The sequence below is a fragment of the Ambystoma mexicanum genome, chromosome 10, assembly GCF_040938575.1.
Source record: "Ambystoma mexicanum isolate Mex_15411 chromosome 10, UKY_AmexF1_1, whole genome shotgun sequence".
NCBI classification, from domain to species: domain Eukaryota; kingdom Metazoa; phylum Chordata; class Amphibia; order Caudata; family Ambystomatidae; genus Ambystoma; species Ambystoma mexicanum.
In genome coordinates, this window is record NC_090932.1 from 1227046237 (window position 1) to 1227066805 (window position 20569).

The 20569-nt window shown below is 49.7% G+C and overlaps 1 pseudogene; it reads left to right on the forward strand.

Annotated features, from left to right (window-relative positions):
- Positions 1-342: 342 nt before the first annotated feature.
- On the forward strand, positions 343-1544 carry LOC138493307 (lysosomal amino acid transporter 1 homolog pseudogene; annotated as a pseudogene).
- Positions 1545-20569: the final 19025 nt, after the last annotated feature.

Here is a 20569-nt window from a genome sequence, read left to right on the forward strand (position 1 = left end):
TCAGAGAAAGAGAGGGAGAAAGGGAGAGACGGAGACCTATTTGCAGACACAAGTACCCCAGGTATACAATCAGAGTTTTAGAGAGAGAAAGAGAGATCATTTTAGACACATAGAGGGAGGGGCGAGGGAACACAAGACAGAGACCGAGGCCAATTATTTGCAACCACAGATCTTCTCAGGTGCAGAGTTTCAGCACTTCTTACGTGTCGTGGATCCGCCAATGCTGGGAAAGAATAATTGGAGAAAGCTTAGGGAGTTAGTGTTCCTGTTGCTATGGTGATTAACTTCACCTTATTGTTCTCAGAATAGTCTGATGTCACAGTACATCACCGGAGGGAAGGCACATCCCAGTTCTTGGAGAATTCACCGGGGTTTTAACAAAATATCCCATTACAACGAATACATGTTCAGAAAACTGAATGTCCAACTTCGGCGATTTACAGGTGCTCCCAGACTGTCGGTTTATACGGGGTCTCTTCAGGCAGAAATGGAAAACCTATTAGTACAGGTCGTGTGCAGATGACTCCCCAGTACAACGAGTCACGTGGGTCTAATGTCTCCCAGATTCCGAGCGATCAGCTGTGTGCAAATGGCTACCCTTGGATATGGCATCTGCTGAAGGAGTGTGCCGAGGACGTGTGGGAATACTGGAGCGTAGTCATGGGACTATTCTCTGTGGTCTTCTTCCTCTTCGCTGCCGTGCCACAGATTTATGTGGCCTACAAGAACGGAAAGGTTGACCAGGGCCTGTCGATCGGATTTCTCCTTTTTTGGCTCGGTGGCGACCTTTCAAACGCCGTCGGATGTTTCCTTACTAAACAGCAACCCATCCAGATCGTGTCTGCCGTCTTGTACATCAACATGGACATCGTCATGATTTCGCAGTTTGCCTACTACAAAGCGAAGAATCAGAAGACGTCCTGGAGCAGCAGCCTGCGGACCTTCTGCTTCTCCTGGCTGGTGGCCTGCATCACGCTGTCCGTCCTTCTGCCAAGCAAACTGCTCCTCGAGAAAGGCGACACCGGCGAATTCGGTCCCGAGAGGCAACCCCATGGAACGCACGCGATGCTGGGCTTCATATGTGGTTACGTGTCATCTGTGTTCTACTTGGGATCGCGGTTCCCACAGCTGTACAAGAACTTTCAAAGAAAATCCACCGAAGGGACGTCCTACGGACTCTTTGGGTTAGCCATGATGGGGAACTGCACGTACGGACTCAGCCTGGCCTTAAAGATGCCCGCGAGAGGACTCCGCCGCAATCGCTATGTCATGCACCACCTGCCATGGTTTTTGGGGAGCTTCGGGGTTGTTCTTCTGGATGTTCTTGTGACGGCACAGTTCATTATGTACCAGAAACAGGACCCGAGAGCATCAGCTAGCCTGAAGCTGGAAGTGCAGCCTCTGCTGGGGGCCAAGTAGAACTTGCAATGCATATTTTAGGTACTAGAAACAAGACACTTGATAACTGGTTGATCTGAACGGGCCAAATAAAATTGCTGAATATGAAGGGAAACAGTCACTGTGATTCTGCATAATGCAAACAATTGGGACTAGTCATTTTTTTTCTTTCAAACTATAACGAAAAGCTGTGTACAAATGCTGCATTTCAGCAAGGTATTTTCAAAGCGTCTAGATTCACTTAAGACTCTCCTAAAGTCGGTTTCGCATGCAGGTGTAACAAAACAGAGTTTACGTTTGAGTTTTTTAAAATTGTGTTTATAGTTTAATTTAAAAAAAAGTTTTACACAAAGAAACCAATTAGACAATCACACATTTTCATCCATACCACATTCAGACAATGCATCCCACAATAGAAACATAATTTCATGTGTAGCAGTGTAGCAATACAAGGAAAAAATAAAAATATGCACACGTACGATATCATAAAATGCATACAATAAATAAATAATTCACCGTCATATATAATCTACCAATAATTGAGAGATTTTGAGTTTTATGAAAGCAGGAATGTCTCAGTTCCGGTTCTTTACGTTAGATACACATGAGGCTAGGAGGTGAGCAGATAAGGAGACGAGAGACGTCTACCAGTACACCAACTTCCTAACAGCTCAACACAAAGCTGACACAACCAAAATCCTGATACCCCACAATGGCCAATATTCTATATGGCATCCTTCATGCATAACATACACATACATCACCAAACAGCTCACACACAACATGCAGGAGGGGTCGTAAAACAGTTGCCAACCTACACATTGCAAACAAGGTCACAGCACACTGTTGTGTCTTGTCTTTCCCTGCAACCTGCCCCGTATGTATGGAATGCCTGGAGTTACTGACATGGAATGGTGTGTGTGAGAATGTTATGTTGTGAATGGTTCTGTGAATGTCCGTTGAGAAGTTGTGTTGACTAAGAGAGGATGTCACTGGGTGTCTGAACAAGTAACGTACCTAACGTGGCCCCAATGTATTCCTGTACCCTGTATGGCACCAATGTATTTCTGTACCCTATACCTGAAGCTGGAACTTAGTAAAGATGTTTCCTGTTCCTACGCTGGTGTCAGTTTCATGCTTGGCCAGCAACCCAACTTAGCAATGGCGACAAGGATGCTAGCTGCACAGGGGGGACAGCACCTGGAAAGGAGATGGACATCCACCGCCCGACCCCCAATGTATTCTGTACCCTGTATCTGGAGCTGGAATTTAGTAAAGATGTTTCCTGTCCCCACACTGGTGTCAGTGTCATGTGTGGCCAGGACCCACCTTAACACACACACTGTAATAGAGAACATAGATTGACACTCACAACCCTCTTTTACAAACTCAGAAACAAGACTAGATTAATTCAGAAGCACCCAAACACTGGGTAACTATAAAATACTCAAGCTGAGGCAGTGCAGGGCTCAAACCAAGTGTATTCTAGGTAAACAACCCCCCAGACAACTGGATCTCCTGCTCAAAAGGCAAACGGACCACAGGCCAACCCCTCTTACACTGTAAGTCAGCTGTCATCAACATAAGATGCTATAGAAACATGAACGCACAATCTGAACTAGACACACACAAACCTAAGAGTAGGATTTACTACCACAAATTTGAAAAACAAGTTTTTCCAGAGGGTCCAGTTGCTACACATCCACAAACCGAATTTCAGAATCAACCCTCCTCTTATGTTTGTGTGTGTAATAATACATGTAACACTGTAACAACTGCAACAAACACATACATTAAATGTTGATGGCACATTACAGCACAACAGCAATAACATCACTGCAGAAATCACCAACCAGTGTGCATCAAAACCATAGGATTTGTACCTTGTTGCAACGGCAGCCCAGTAATTGTTTACTTCTCTGATCATGCTCTCCTGTCCTCTCACTGGACCTCGTGGGTCCCCCGGCTAAGCCCCCACCCACACTGCTAGTCTCCTCCTTCGTCAATCGACCTATGAAGCATGTGTCAGTTACTGCTTTTGCCGCCACCTTCACTTCCCCTCCTACTCCTGCCATTGACTCTCTCTCTGACACAGCTCTTACTAACCATCAACTTTCCAACTCCAACACTCTGGGCATCCTTGCCCCTGTCATGAAGATTCGCATTAAACTTGCCTCCAAGCGCAACTCCTGGTATGACTCCAACTTGGCCTCTCTGAAACGAAAGTGCAGAGCAGCTGAGCGGAAGTGGCAGGCTTTGAGCACATCTTCTGACAAACTGGCCTGCCACCTGCTACAAAGGCAATATGTTATAATCTATGCTTATGAGCATAGGCTCATAACTAGGCTTGTGGAATGATGAGGGTGTCATCATGTGGAATGTGGAGGTTCAGCAGTTCTACTATTGACGGTTGGGCTAGTCGGTGAGCAAAGGTGTTGATGAGGTGTGGGGCTGTCCCAGTGTTTCTCCTTTATACTTGTATTTTGTGTTTCCCCTACAATCCTCATGTTTGATGGAAGAGCTGGAAATGGACATTAAAGACTCATTATAACTTACCTTGAGCACCGGTAAACCTTCTTTCCTACACTGGCGATGAGGATGGGATTGTAGGAGGAGACCGTTGCTGCTGGGGGGGGTGCAGCCCTGTGCCACCGGAGTACACTGCCCCCATGAAGGAAGCCCCGCACCCCGGGCGGATTGGATTTAAGAAACCTCATGAGTGGTGTGAGTAGGTTTCTTGCCTGGAGCTTCAGTCTGGGAGTTGAGCTACGCAGCAGTTCCTGTGCGATGGCCATCGTATTGCTGTATATTGGCCTGTGCCTCAAGTGGTTCCCCTAGTCGGCGAAAGGGGCCCTCCAGCCGCGGACCGTGTTGGTGAGAAACTATTTTTGTTAATGTCCGGACCGTGACATATGATGTGCCTGGAGTTTCTGCCTTAGGCGCGGCTGAGCAGTGGGACCGAGCAGATCGGTAGTTCCATGGATGTCGGCCTAGTGTGTGTAGTTTGGAGGACGGTGCTGTTCTGGGCAGAGCAACCATCTACGTGTCGGGGTGCCGGTGCACGGAGCAGACTGGTGGCAGGCACTCACTTGGCGCTGGCTTGCAGAGCGACTCTTTGCGTTCCGTGCACGGTCAGCAGTGCGTTTGGCGTGGGGCGCTTAGCGTGCCTCTAGGTGTCCCCTGCGTCTCTTCAGGAGGTGGTGAGTGGTTGAGAAGCGATCGGGCATGGAGGAGGATGTCGCGAGCGGTTCTTGGGTCCGTTGAAGATGTGATGTTGTGGACAACTGTTTCTCGTCCTGCTGGAGTTTCCGTGGCCAGTGTGGATGGCTCGGCAAGGACAGAGAGCCGTGAAGAGGGGCGCTGGGGGTTGTGGACACCTAGTCTCCATCCTGGGTGTGCTTCCGCGCCCACCGAGTATGCTTCAACAGGCGCAGGGAGCGATGTGGACGCGGTGGTGCCTATGGCAACAATGATGACGTCGTCCTCGCCATTTCCGAAGCGGGCCAATCTCCTGCAAGGCCGTTGGTACGCCTGTGGTTCTTGTCCTGCCCACGCTGGTGTTGAAGTCACCTCAAAGTTCCGCTGTTGGCTTCCGGATTTCAGCAGTCATCATCACGTGATACGGAAGTTTGGAGATGTGAGGGACGTAATGGATGTTCCGTTTTCCTATCGGAGTGCAGTGAGAGTCGTGGATTGTCTTGGTCCTGGTAGGGTGTGCCAGCAGAGGACAGTGCACCCTGTCACTGGTGTTTCTTTGCGTTGTCCTGGTCCTGGTGATGGAAGTCCAGCAGAGGACGGTGAATTATGCGATGGAAGTTCCTGTACCGGCGTTGGAAGTCTAGAGTCAGTATCACTTCCTGGATTTGGCGTTGGGGTACTTTAAGGAACCTTATGGATTGGGAACATCATTGAACATTTGTTCATCAGGTTAGTGTTTTGGGTCAGTGCGTTGTTGTGTTGATGTTGTGGCCCACCGTGGGGTGCAGGCTATGACTTCTGAGTAGTGTAAGGGGTTGATGTTGTGGAGGCCGTTGTATGTTTCCAGTGCTGTGTTACGTTGTGGCCTCGTAGTCCATTTCAGGTCCCAGTTAGGTCTTGTAGGCATTGCACTTTTCAGGGGGTCTTTCCATGGGAATGGGTATATTTCCTTAGTGTAGAGGGGTTGGAAATGTTCTCTTGTATGGGAAGTTGACATTGAATTTTGGACTTGCGGGCGGTGCTTCCAAGGTACTGGAATATTTATGGACTTGAGGGTGGTGGTCTACGGACAACGTTCATTGAATGTAATGGAAAGCAACTGTATTGCAAATTGCTCAGAAATGTCATAATTGTATGAGATGCATAATATTTTTATGTTTTACGTCATGTTGTTGCCCAATGTGGTGAAGAAGTTTTTATGCCAATATTTGGGTTCAGTGTTTGGCGATGTAAGGCGTAGATGTCCGGGTGGCTCTATGTCGCTTCATTTTTCCATTGGTTCTTACCTATCTGAATTTATGCATCATCTATAAGAATTGTGGATGGACGGGTGGGTTCACGCGATATGCTGTTCAGGCATTTAATGAGTATGTGCATACTCTGGTATCATTAGGTGTGTGGAGCGTCCACATTGTTGTGTTGTGGGATAGTTGATATGAAATTATGGATGCCGGGTTGGGTCCATATTTCCACTTTTGGGGTTATGGGTGCCGGGTGGGTCCATATTTCCATTTTTATTTAGAGGTCCACGTTGTTGTATTGTGGGTCGTTAGTATGAAATTATGGATGCCGGGTTGGGTCCACAATACCTGTTGGTGTTCTGTGGTCAGTACACTGTTATTTTTCCAGTTTTTGGGTTGGTGGGTGCCGGGTGGGTCCACTATTCCTTTTGGTGTTATGTGGTGAGTACATGTTTATTACTAAGCTTTTGGTCTCCTTAGGGTCATGTAGGGAATTTTTAACATGCGCATGGCTATGTAAGAGGTGTTGTGTATGTGATAGGTGTTTCGTGGAGGGATTACATTTCTTTTTCACATGGCCATGTTAGAGGTTAGCGAACGCCAAAGGTAGTTCAATGTCATGCCATGGAGTGTGTCCTGGCGTGGTACGGTTTGCCCCAGGTTTGTTTTCTACCGGTTGGTTTGGGGCGTATTAAAATGTGTTGTTAAGCCATATTCAGTCAGATGCGTTGTAGGACTTTTGGTTGTCTCTTTGTAAGATTCTGTGCAGTGGTTTGGTTGTTTAGTATTAGCCTGGTCCCTCTGGTCCCTCGGTGGTGTTCGGCATTTGTTGTGCTCTCTTGAGCTGGGTTGTGCTCGGGAGTGGCAGTTCCGAGACTCTGGGGTGCAGACCAGAGTGGGTGGATGTTTGTGCGATGGTGGTATAGGGTGGTTAGGTAGTTGTGTTCTCTAATGAACTGCGTGATCTGGGAGTGGCAGTCCTGGGTTCCGAGGTGCAGCTCGGAACGGTGGTAGTGCATTATTTGTTATTTTTGTTTCTTGTAGGTTCCCATCGAGGGGTTGTGTAGTCACTGGTGGAATTTAAGGTGGTATTTTTGTAACCTAGGAATTACATCGGCATTTGATCTGGAATTTGGTTAGGGTGGTGGTGTGGTGTTTTGTTGGTGGTCCAGGTGGGCCTGTGGAGCATTTATGGTAGTGGTCGGTTGGCCCAGTGGAAGTTTTCCTTATGTTGGGTGCTGCGATTATGGACATGGACGGCCGCTGTGTTCTGTAGTTCAGTGCTTGTTTTGTGATGACTTGGGTACGATGCTGGTCATTTTCCCTCGTTCGTTGTTTGTTTCCCAAGGGAGGGGGAAGTGTTATAATCTATGCTTATGAGCATAGGCCATAACTAGGCTTGTGGAATGATGAGGGTGTCATCATGTGGAATGTGGAGGTTCAGCAGTTCTACTATTGACGGTTGGGCTAGTCAGTGAGCAAAGGTGTTGATGGGGTGTGGGGCTGTCCCAGTGTTTCTCCCTCATACTTGTATTTCGTGTTTCCCCTACAATCCTCATGTTTGATGGAAGAGCTGGACCTGGACATTAAAGACTCATTATAACTTACCTTGAGCACCGGGAAACCTTCTTTCCTATACAGACCTCCCATCTGCTTGAGGAAGAGGGCCTATAGCCAAGCCTGCATTTTTGGAGCTGCTAACAACACGGCTGAACTTTTCAAAATCTGCAAGGAACTCGCCAATCCTACTGCAGTCTCCATTTGTCCTCTGCCTTCCCTGGCCCACTGCATTTCTCTGGCCTCTCACTTCATTACTAAAACATAGGACATCCTGTCCTCACTCTCCTCTACACCACACCCTTCTCCCTCACCTGCTCTCAGGCCTCCCTTGGTCCTCTTCCCTCCTACTCTCCTCTTTCTCTCCAATCTCAGCTGATGATGTTTCTAGATAAGTCTGCTCTGTGAAAGTCTCATCTAAACAGGTGCTCCCCTGCTCCTCCAGATCTATCAAGGACAACATTGTTTCCCTGGTTCCAGCCTAGGCTGATTTCTGCAATCACTCATTTGCCTCTGGATCCTTCCTGTCACTCCTCAAGCACTCCCTTGTGCACCCTCTCCTCAAAAAGCCTTCCACTACCCTTCCTGTCCAGCTAACTACTGCCCTATCTTCATTACCCCCTTCCCGGGCAAATTATTGGAGAAGCTGACCATTTCCCAGCTTATCCACCATAACAAATCTGTTAGTTGTCTCCACAACCACCAGTCTGGCTTCAGAACTGCCAGACGCAAGGAAACTGCACCCCTGAACACCCACGAAGACTTGCTCTCTAATCTCTATTCCAACTCTCGTTCTGTTCTCATCCTTCTTGACCTTTCCTCTGCCTTTAATACAGTCAATCATGCCACCATTATAAATCGGCAATGTGGTATCCTTGGCATCACAGACCTGGCTCTGGAGTGGCTGACCTTCCTCTCTGAAGGACCTTCCCAGGTTCAACTGGGCCCTTTTCTCTCCTCCATCTCAATCTCCACCTGCGGTATCCCTCAGGGCTCAATTTTCTTGGCTTGGCTTTTCAACATCTACCTTGCCCCCCTAGCCCATTTGATCTCTGCTTTGTCTCCTAACTTCCAGTGTTATGTGATTGACACACAACTCTCCTTCAAGCTTCCTCCTCTGACTCCTCCTCTTCCGCTCTCATTCCTGACTGTCTGTCTGCTATTCAGGCATGGTGCACTGCTAACAATCTCTGCCTTAATGCCAGTAAGACTGAGATCTTTCTCATTAGGACCCCAGCTCCCTCCTTCCCTCCTACACTCTATCCACACTCCATGGGCCCCCTCCCCTCACCCTCCTGTGAGGCAAAAAACCTTGATGTCATCTTCGACTCCTTTCTCTCCTTCACGCCTCACATCACGGACATTGCCAAGAATTCCCACTTTCAGCTGCACCTCCTCAGAGGCATTCTTCCTTTCCTCACCTTCCCCAAGAAACTCAGTGTCTCCAGAGATCCGGTCCTCTCCAGGCTGGACTACTGCAACAGCTTCTTCCTCAACCTACCTAACTCCTCCTTTTGTCCCCTTCAACTAATCCAGAATAGGACTGCAAGACTTATACTTGGCCTCAAGCCCAGGGACCACATCTCTGAAGCCCTAAAATCTTTCCACTGGCTCCTGGTTGCTGCGAGGATCAAGTTCAAAAGCCTCTGCATCATCCACAAGGCTTTCTGGAGCCTGGGACCCTGCTACATTCAACTCTCTCTCCCTAAATACCTCCCAACTAGAACCCTTCAGTCTTCTAGCTCCAACTCTCTGCAGATCAGATGCTTCTCCAAGCAGAGAGTGGGGGGTTAGATCTCTTTCCTCCGCAGGTGCCTCCCTCTGGAATGGCCTCCCTGCCCATCTCTGATTTGAGCCAGATCGCCTTAAGTTCCAGAAGCTTCTCAAGACCTTCCATATTCTCTTCATCCTTCTCTCTCCCCCTCCCCTGCTAATGTTCCCCCTCTGCCTCCTGACTGGCTGCCTGGTTTTTTCAGACTCTACATGGGCACTTGGCCCTCCCCGACCAGTCTACCCCTGCTCTTGGTCTCCTCTGCCCCCTACCACCCAACTGCACTTGCCTTTATGCCCCCCCAGCACTGGCTTGGCTGGCCCTGCACCCCGAGGCATTCTAGCCCCTTCCTCACACTTAGCACGTGTACCTTCTGCCTTGCACTTTTTTCACCCCGGGCTCTGTCCACCTGGCCTTCCCTGGCACTCGCTCAACCCTCTGGCATTTCCCCGCTCCCCTCTCCCCAGCACTTCTGTTTACTGCACTTGCACAATACGAATGTCACAAGACCTAGTAGGACCGTTTTTGTTTTGTCATCCCTGCACCCCCCCTCTTGTCTTGTTGCGACTTGAAACACATTTGTATAGGTGCATTATAAAAACCCAATAAATAAATACAGCATCACACAAGAGCTGCCATAATCGAATCTGCAAAGTAACTGGTGAGCGGCCATTGAGCCATCCACCGTGTAGCTGACCTCATCAACTCCAGCACACCTGTGTTGCCATTTCTGTGCAAACTGAAATGAGATTTTTGCCATCCTCTGCAACCCACAGCTGTAATTTCCAGATCAGCAGAACAGTGTGAGAGAGTGGATTCTGCAATCAGAACCCAACATGTCAGTGCCTGTGACTTCACGCCACTATGAAAAGTGTAATAGTGTGCTGCTGCTAGCAAGTATGCTGATGAATGCAGTGTTTGTGAGGCTGGAGTGGAGGGTTGTGTTGAAATGCCCGAATAGGTGCTGTGTGAAGGTTTTAAGCGACAGTTGGCCTGGTTGCTTGCAAGTCGTGGATGGTCGGTTCCTGATGTACCTACCTACCTTCAATGTTACTGGTGTACCAATGTACAATACAGTTTACAGCTACACTTACATGGACTCTTGGATCCTGTGTCCTCTGTGACTTACTGGAACCTGGTTATTTCACTGGCAGTATGGTGGTCTTCTGTGTTAGAGAATAACAGTGGGCAAGTACTGTGGTGTGGAATCAGCAAAGAATTGGACAACCGCTGCCCTCCCAGAATCCATCCACACCCATATCAAATAAGGAGTTCAGGCTTTTTGGTCAGGGGAAGATCAACCCTTGTGTAACTTTTCTTCTGGGCAACCACGGCCTAATGTGTTGGGCTCTGGCTATCCCTTTTATGCACTCAAATGTGCAGTAGAACATGTCTCTGTGCTCCCAGTTTTACCAAGTAGAGTTGTTACAGGATGAATTGTGTGATTTCCTTGTCAATGATGTCGCAACTATACCCTTTGCTTCAAGAGATTTCTGCTGAAAGGGCTCAGGCCCCAAAGTGGTCATTATTCCCCTGTTCCCATGTACCTGGTACAACTGCTGGTGATTGTGAAGGAACAAGCTTGCGAGTGAGCGGTTTTGCGAGCGGAGGCACTCTTTATTCCTCGTCTGCCTGCAGTGTCCTGATGTGTCAGTGGGGGCAGGGAATGTTCCACAAAACCTATGTGAAATGCCAGTTTTTGTGAGCTTGCCCTAGGAGTGTAAATGGTGTCCATTGCACCATGATTGTCTCCAACGAATATGCACTGTAGCATAAACAGAGACGAGGAAGAGCCATCTGTGTGGTGTAGAGGAAGGGGGAGATACGTGTCTGTTGGATTCTCTCTTGCCGGTGAGCCGGCAGAAGAGGGAATGTATGAGGCCCCACGCGGAGGGCCTGACTGAGGAGAGAAATGAATCACACATACGCATAGTATTGGTCGTGCCCGGAACTGCCACGCTCGTGGCGGGGAAAGCCCTTTATTCCCAGGTGCCTTACGTCACCGCGCTCGCGGGACGTAAGGCGTACATAACATTCCTCCTTTTTCCCAACAAATTTCAAACATATATATACTCTACGTAAGTGTGTTAACCAAAACAATTTAACTTTACTGTGCACTTTAGTCCAACACAGTTTCGCCCACCCTCCAATGTCACTTTACCACTCATAGGGCCTCATTACGAGTATGAAGGCAGCCATGCCCTTAATAAGGGCATAGCTGCCTCCATACCGGGTTCCAGCTCCATGTTCTGTGAATGAGGAATTACTCATTCACAAAACCAATCCCCATTCCCATTTGAGCACCCATAGGGCTCAATGGGAATGGGGATGGAGCTAATAATGGGCCCGTTAATAACGGGCCTGTTATTAGCTTCTTGGTCCCCTTGCGGGACCCGCTAAGGACGTCTGGTCTGACCAGACGTTCATAGCGGGTCCCGCAAGGGAACCTCGTAATAAGGCATCCCGTAATGAACAGTGCCGGTCCCATACCCGCACCCTTCATTACGGGAGTGCCTGGGTCGTAATGAGGCCCATAGTGTTTTAACCTTTCTGGGGCTCTCAGTGCTGTTCTTAAGGCATAATGTCCTCATCTAGGGGCCGTCCCCGGACCTGTTTCCCGTCGTGGCTCACCTTCATCATTAGGGGACACCTCATCCGGTCCATCCGGTGGTTCGTCTGCCTCATGCCTCAATGTCGACTCTCCCTTGGGTTGGTGGCTCTCCTCCTCCAGCGGCTGCTCCGCTTCCTCTGAGAGCTGCTGGCCCCCATCAGTCCACATTTATCGTGGCACCCGATTGAAGAACGAGACATTCCTGGTGATCAGGCTGTGTCCTCGTGCTGCCATCACCATCGTTCCCTGTCTTCATGTTACAGTCCAGGGGACCAAGTCATACTGTGTTTCGAGCTTGGTCTTCGTGGGGTTGCGCACATCCAACACCTGGTCTCCGACTTGGTGTTCTGAGTTCCGTGCATGTATCCTGATGCTCATGCGTTCATTTGCCATTGTTCTCCTACGATGAGTGTGATTCTTGCCGTACGTGTCTGTGCCCCTGCTTGGCTGGTGTGAAATGGATGAGTTGATCACTGTCCCATACATGATGTCTGCCGGTGGCAGCCTCGTGGTGCTGTGGGGCGTCCCCTGATAGTTTCGTAAGAATCGGTACAGATCCACTCTCCAGGGGCTAGAGTGTGATCTGGAAAGGGGGGCATGGCCGGAGCGCGTGATGTAAGGACGTGCTGGGACTGAACTCCCGTCTAGATCCTTGGTTGATCCTTGAAAACTATGGTGAAAAGTTGACAAAAAGAGCTGATCGGTGGACGTTACTGCAGCGGAACCGATCCTGCACATTGTGGGAAAAGCACTAAATAAATCGGAGCCTGTAAACCGACATACCGGGCGGCTGAAACAGACCCCCGGAGGCAGCCAAGATGGTGGAATGCGCGGAAGCTCGAGGCCAATGACAGTGGGAGGGCCACACATGGTGAGCTGACCCCTGACAGCGTGAGAGAAGTGGGTGTCACCACAGCGGAGTGCCGACCGTGAGTGGCTTGGCCCGATATCCCGAGGACTGACAGAGGCAGCCTGATAGTCCAGAGGAGCAGGGGCCGGGGACCAGACCACCCGGCAGCAGTGAGGGAGGTGACACAACTGAGAGCAGCTGGAGCCGCCAAGAGGATCACTGCGGAGGCACTCTGGGAGCCGGCGCCCTGACGGAGGACAGTACTGGAGGACGAAGAGAGCCCGTGGGACACGAAACTGGAACAAAGAGGTGCCAAGCGAGAGGTGAGACAGTGGGGCCCGGGCTGAAGAGCAGGTATCCCGGAGACATGGGGAGGCTTGGCGGGCCTGAGGCGTCACGGCCCACGAGAGGTGAGGAGGGGGCAAGCAGAGGCTCGGGGAAGGAGCGAAGCAGCAGGCCTTGGACCGTGTCACCCCGCAAACACATAAAAGACTTCCCAGGTGGGGCGGAATGTGGCCATAACGCCAGCTGTCCGGACCACAGAAACAGACCCACTGCCCCCACCCAAGGGACATCAAACAGCGCAATCAGGCGCGGGCTCACACGGTGGGGTGACACCGGAGGGAGCAACAGTCCCAAAAAGTAGCTGCAATGGGACGCCACACTGCACCCGCCGACGGATGCCAGGCAAACACTGTGGGGCTTGCACGCACAGCAGCTGGAGAGTACAGCGGGCACCGACTTAGCCTTGCGCAATTACCCACGGAGCAAGGGGCAATATTGAATCAAGGGGGTGGGAAAAAAAACACTGGGGCGGCCAGGTAGCACCCAAAAACTGTGTGCCCACACCAACTTGGCGGCCAGATAGCACCCAAAAACTGTGGGCTCACACCAACTACCCCACAAGGCCGAACAACGACCAAGCCACACCGGAGCACGTGTACGAGGGAGACACGCCGCACTAAGCAACACTGCACCATAAACTGGGCCAAGACGGGCACTGGACGGAAGTGTAGCCTAAGGGCACAACAATACAGGGAGTCAGCACCATCAGCCCCAGCGTAAAACACTGAACAGTACAGCGAGCAGAAGCAGCGGCCCACTCCAGCTAATCCCACCGCCAGGTGAGGTAATTCCCCAAGGTAGCCGACAACAAACAATAAAGACCCGGATCAATAGCCTATTGAGAGGATTTCACAGAAGCACACATACAAACAGGTCCCAAAAACAGGTGGGGCAGTCCCGGTTGGCGACCCACCACTGCCCCAGCCCACGGTACATGGAAATATCCCCTTCCAAAGGGAAAAACAAAACCAATATCATGGACTCCTTTGCCGCAGTCAGGCCAAAGGAACAAAGACAAGAGACCAAAGTGACTGAACCAACCCAACAGACTTCTGAGGAACATGCTAAAGATAAGCATATATTGGTGGCAATATCAGGGCTGCGCTCCTTCATCGACACTAAGATAGAGGAGGTGAAATCAGAGATGCAACTAATGCGCCAAGACATGCGCAACCTTGCGGAATGAGTAACAACCACAGAGTCAGAGCAACGCGAAATGTCCACAACGCTGAAAGATGTACAGAACAAAGACAAGAGACCAAAGTGACTGAACCAACCCAACAGACTCCTGAGGAACACGCTAAAGATAAGCAAATATTGTAGGCAATATCAAGCTGCGCTCCTTCATCGACACTAAGATAGAGGAGGTGAAATCATACATGCAACTAATGCGCCAAGACATACGTAACCTTGCGGAATGAGTAACAACCACAGAGTCAGAGCAACGCGAAATGTCTGCAACCCTGAAAGATGTACAGAACAGGGTAGGGTAATTGTAAAGACGCAACAAGATACTGGAAGAAAGGGCCGAAGATGCAGAAGGCAGATCCAGACTTAACAACATCCGCCTACTTGGTGTTCCAGAAGGACTTGAGGGTCCCAACCCCACGAATTTCGTAGAAACCTTACTACAACAGGAAATAGGAGCTGGTCGACTCTCGCAAGGGTTTGACATTGAAAGAGCGCACAGGGCCCTGCAGAAAATAACACCACCCGGCTCGCACCCCCACCCAATCATAGCCAGGATCCTCAAATTCGAAGACAGAGAAGTCATACTACGTTACTCACGCGAGGGTGGGTGCAATAAGCAGGGATAACGCCAAGATCACAATACACCCCGGCGGTTCAGAGACCGAGAAACTCCTTTGTCCCAGTCAAAGCCAGGCTACGCCAGCAGAACCTCAAGTACATGTTGCTTTATTCATCTAGGCTTAAGGTGATACACAAAGGGCGAGCCATTTTTCTAGAGACACCAGCAGCAGCTAACATGTGGCTTGAGCACAATAGTATGGCAAGCGGAGAAGAAGCAGGCGCGTGATGGTTTCTAAAAAGAGACAAACTATGCCAATGTTCTTGTTAAAAAAGACGGGGGACCTGTCACACCGTCTGACCTGGGCAGGATGGCATGACCCCACGAAAAGACTGGTGCCGGCGTGTTGCTGTCGCACCGCAACCTGCCAAACACTTCCTGGAGAGGTCGAGACGTGGCCCACACGGTGCAACTGCTGGGTGCAGTTGGTTGAGTTTACTAAGTTGTTGTTTGAAATGTTTCTCAGTCTCCGCTATGACACACGCATGGGAACAATGGACATCGGAACTGCTAATATGGACACTACAACACAGGGATGGCGGCTCACATTAAGGTGTTGACATGGAATGTCAGGGGGACAGGCTCCTATATGCGCAGGAACAGGATCAGATCCTACTTGAAGAGAAAACACGTCTCAATTGCACTCCTACAAGAGACTCATCTAAATCCCGAGGGCACTGCCAAGGTGACCTAGTGGTGGGGGTACAGGGCTTTGGCGCGGCATACTCTAAATACGCGCGCAGAGTATACACATGGCTAGAAGGCGCTATACATTCAAGTTGCTGTCAAACGAGGCAGACACAGACGGGAGGTACTTGATACTGAGAGGCAACATCGAACAACTGGACATATGCATCGTCAACTCCTACCTCCCCAACAACGGGACCTCGTTGTACCTGACTAAGCTAGGTGCTAAGGTAACATCCTACCGAGATTGCTTTTTATAATTTTATATGGGGGGGGGATTTCAACAGCATACAAGACCACACACTGGACAGATCACATCCCCCAACGCTACCGCCCACCTCAACCCACTCCTCATTAAGTAAGGTAATAGAGAATTTGGACCTAGCAGAGGTTTGGAGGGAACTACACCCGAAAGATAGAGAATACTCTTACTTCTCATCTCCCCATGCACTCTACACCAGAATTGACTATCTACTAATAGACAAGCAACATCTACCCCAGGTAGAATCAGTATCTTACCTGGGACGATCGATATCGGACCACTCCCCAATCCTCTTGGAGTGGAAAACACGGGGGCCTAAACCACCCATACCAATGTGGCGAATGCCAACGGAAGCCCTCACAGACTGCGCTTTTAGGGAGGGCCTCCGAGACAAAATACAAGAATATCTAGACATCAATGTGGGGAGCGTGAAGGGATGGGACACAATCTGGGAAGCACTGAAAGTCGTAGTTAGGGGGGAAGTCATTGCCAGCGCCGGGGGTATCAGGAAAACACTGAGGAATGAACTAGAGGCAGGAGAGAGGCGGATTACACAGCTAGAAGCCACCGCACCTAGGACAAGGGAGGCAGAGGAGGAACTCTCTGTAGTCCGAAGTGACTGTCAAAATGCGTGGGCTGGATTAGCTAAGATTGACTATGTAGCCAAGACTACAAGAGCGCATGCACAGGGCGATAAACCGAGTAGACTCTTGTCGTGGCTGTGCAGGAGGGAACACCCGAAACTCCTGATCACTAAAATTAGAGACTCTACTGGCGGGGTTCATACATCACAGTTAGATTTGAACAATGAATTTAATCAGTTCTACTCCCGGCTGTACAGCCACGCAACGGTGGTACCCCAAGGCGATGTCTTAGACACGCTGGATGAGAAAGGTCTGCCAACACTGAAGGAAGTTCAACGGGCCCGGGCAGCGACGGATTACCCACTGAGTTCTATAAGGCATACAATGCCAACTTGGCACCCACCCTCCTGGAGGTGTTTAAAGAATCGTATGAGAAAGGGACACTACCGAAAAGCATGAGGGAGACACTGGTGATACCGATACCCAAGCCAGGGAAACCAAGAGATGAATGCGGCTTGTACAGGCCATTGGCCATGCTCAATTACAACATTAAAATCTTGACTACCATATTGGCCAAAATGTTGACAAAGATGATAGGGACACTAGCACATGAAGATCAAAATGGGTTCATATCGGGTCGGAACACCGCAGCGAACACCACTGGCCAGGCCCACCCAATCTGTCTGTGCCCACCACTACACCCAGCCCGCCCAGCATACAATCATGCCCACAGCTTCATGCAAGCTCACCGCTGCCACCACAACGCTGCTCACTCTCCTTGCAACACTCGACACTCTCCAACGTTACACCACACTCCGCTCCCTCACACCCACTCTACAAAGCCCCTTCCCTAATCCCATTCTAGATACTGCCCCGGACACCTCACAAACATATGCACCTCTTAAAGGCGCACCCTGCATCACAATAATGTATAGACTAGAAAGACTCAGAGCTCGCACACTGACTGCAGAACTCAGCACATAACCCCCTCCCATAGAACACAGAAACTATAGACTGAGCTCCCGCACCACTTCCAAACATATCCCTCGCACTAAACATCCTCAAACTTACAAACAACCACCCACTAACCAAACCATACCCCACAACGTCACCACACATAACCTATCAGACACATCCACCTCCCACGCTTCCACTAACAAACCACACACACCTCACATCAAATGCGCCCTCTTCAATGTCCGCTCCCTCCCAGCTCATGCATCAGATATTCATGACCTCATAACAAACAATAACATTGACCTACTAGCCATCGCTGAAACATGGCTACATGAAGCATCAGGCCCCGCCGTTGCACTTGCACTACCACCAGGCTTCACAATACTCAGACAAGACAGACCTGAACGAGCAGGAGGCGGAGTAGCCCTTATCTACAGGGAAAACCTCCAGCTCCGACTTGTCAGTCACTCCTCGACCAGCAACTCTGATCTCTTATCGGCTAAATTCACACTGTCACCCAACAGCACCATCAATATTCACTTACTATACCGTCCCCCAGGCCTCACCCTAGACTATCAGGAAAACATCATCCACATCCTCAGTAATAATATCAAAAGTTCCACGAAAACCCTTCTACTAGGAGACCTCAATCTGGGATTCAACGATGCTAAAGACAAACCTGCGGTCTCCCTCACCAAGGAACCTAGTGACTTAGGTTTCACCCAGAAAGTACTAAACCCAACTCACTCCAAAGGCCGCATTCTAGACTGGATCGCGGACCATAATTGAATCTCTACTATCACCTCTAACACCTCACTGCCCTGGACAGACCACAACTGTATCGAAATCTCGGTACCTGTCACCAAAAACCACAAAGCTCTGACCCCTGCTGTCGCTGCTCAAGTCAGAAGCTCTAAAAAGCTCAAAGATGACAACCTGCGCCCTTACCCCAACACCCCCGAATTAGCACCCCCATTTGCTAACGACCCCAATACTCTAGCAGACATCTACAAAGATATCATCACTAAAGCTATTAATGAAATAGCACTACTTGAATGGAAAAAAGACAAAAAAAATCACTACACACCAACTCCTGGTTCACTGAAGAACTGCACTCAATGCGCTCCCGCAAAAGGGCAGCACTAAAAAACTGGCAAACTAACCCCTGCAGCAGTGCCAAAAACGAATTCACCTCAATCTCCCACCAATACAAAATAGCCATCCCCGCTGCCAAAGCCAACGCCTTCAACACACAAATCTCCAATGCCAAATCGCACTCCAAAGAAATCTTTGCCATCTTTAATGAGCTCATCTTCCTCCCCCCCAATACACCTGATGAAATAATCAAAGATGAAGCCTGGTGTGCCAGTATCCAAGCTGCCATGCTACACAAAATTGACCTTCTCCAGAATAAAATCAAAGACCATTGCAAAGCATTACCTCAAAATACAGGAACCAAGCCTACCAACTCCACAACCGCCTCGCCCAAGCCCACCATACCTGACTTCTCTTTCAGAGACGTCACAGAACCAGAAGTCATCACCTTACTCAAAAATCTCAAACCCTCCCCTTGTAAAGGCGATATATACCCGCCAAAGATCATCAAAGACTGTGCAGCCTGCTTTGTGCCGCTCTTCACGGCTTTCATCAATGCGTCCTTTAGATCAGGCACTATCCCAGCCAGCCTCAAAGAGTCCTGGGTCCGCCCCCTCCTAAAAAAAGCCACCCTCGACCCCCTACAATCCAACAACTACAGACCAACAACCACAGTGCCATTCCTCTTGAAATTACTGGACAAAGCTGCACATTGCCAAATCCAACAAGTTCTGGAAACCCGTTCCATCCTTGGGACCAGGCTTCCGGAAAGGACACGGCACCGAAACAGCCCTGATGGATCTGAAGAATCAGATCACCCAAATCATGGATAAGGGAAAGCCAGCCCTACTGCTCCTCCTAGATCTCTCAGCCGCATTCGATCTGGTTGATCACAAGACCCTCACCTCACACCTCACACACTCAGCCAATTTCTCTAAAGAATCAGCTCGCTGGATCACTTCCTTCCTCGAGGGTAGAGCCATGAAAGTCTTCTCGGACACTGCTAACGCCACACCCACGACAATCCATTGCAGGGTCCCTCAAGGATCCTGCACTGCACCCACACTTTACAACCTGTTCACTAAGCCTCTCTTTGACAAGCTTGACTCACATGAAATCACATTCACGAACTACGTGGACGAACTACGTGGACGACACACAAGTACGTCTACCTCTCTCAGGCTCATACCACAAAGACGCCAAGGCACTTCACTCTATCTACTCCATCATTTAGGCTTGGATGGCAGTCAATGGCCTCTGCCTTAATGGAGACAAGACCGAATACATGATACTAGGACAACAGAGCACCCTAGACAAACTGGACAAACTGTACGCCAACTTCTCCATTGACAACTCCATCATCCCCGTATCCACAGCTGTCAAGACATTGGGGGTATACCTAGACTCCTCACTATCAATGACCACGCAATCACTTCCTCATCTGCAAAACCAGATGTCTTTTCCGGGTCCTGCGAGGGGAAGAGGGAGGTAACAACGAGACACTTGTAATGTGCCTGTTGTTACCTCCCTCCCCATTCCAATTGAGCCCTATGGGGGCTCAAATGGGAATGGGGAATGGTTCCTGCAAGGAGGATTTACCGGGTCCTCCTATGTCAGAATGACCCGATAAGTCCCCATTGCAGGAACCCGGTAATGGAGCCCGATTTGGAGGCAGCCATGGTGCTAACAGCACCATGGCTGCCTCCAAACTCGTAATGAGGCCCTTTGAGTCCATGGCAGTGAAAGAAGGCCTACCCAAAGGCCAGTTTCTGTGGTATAGGAGATTCAGGGAGGGGGCCAAAGTGCAGTGGAAAGAGTGGCCGGGTGAACCCGAGCAAGACCCACTACTAACACTACTATACAACCTGGGGGACGGATGGAAACCAGTGTTCAGGCTCTATGCTCAATTAGCGGATAGATCCAATCTTAAAAGTGAGGCACTGAAATTGAAGTGGGAGGCGGACCTGGGAGATGATATAACTGAAAAGGAATGGGAGAGAATCCTAGTATACCCCAGAGAGGTGTCAAGGAACGCACAGTTCAGACTAATCCAATTACAGATCCTATATAGGACATACATGACACCACATAGGATAGCCAAATTTAGTAAGAACGCTAACCCCCTGTGCTCCCCATGTAACTCAGAAAGGGCTGGAATGATGCACATGTTCTGGAGATGCCCGAAGATTCAGAACTTCTGGTC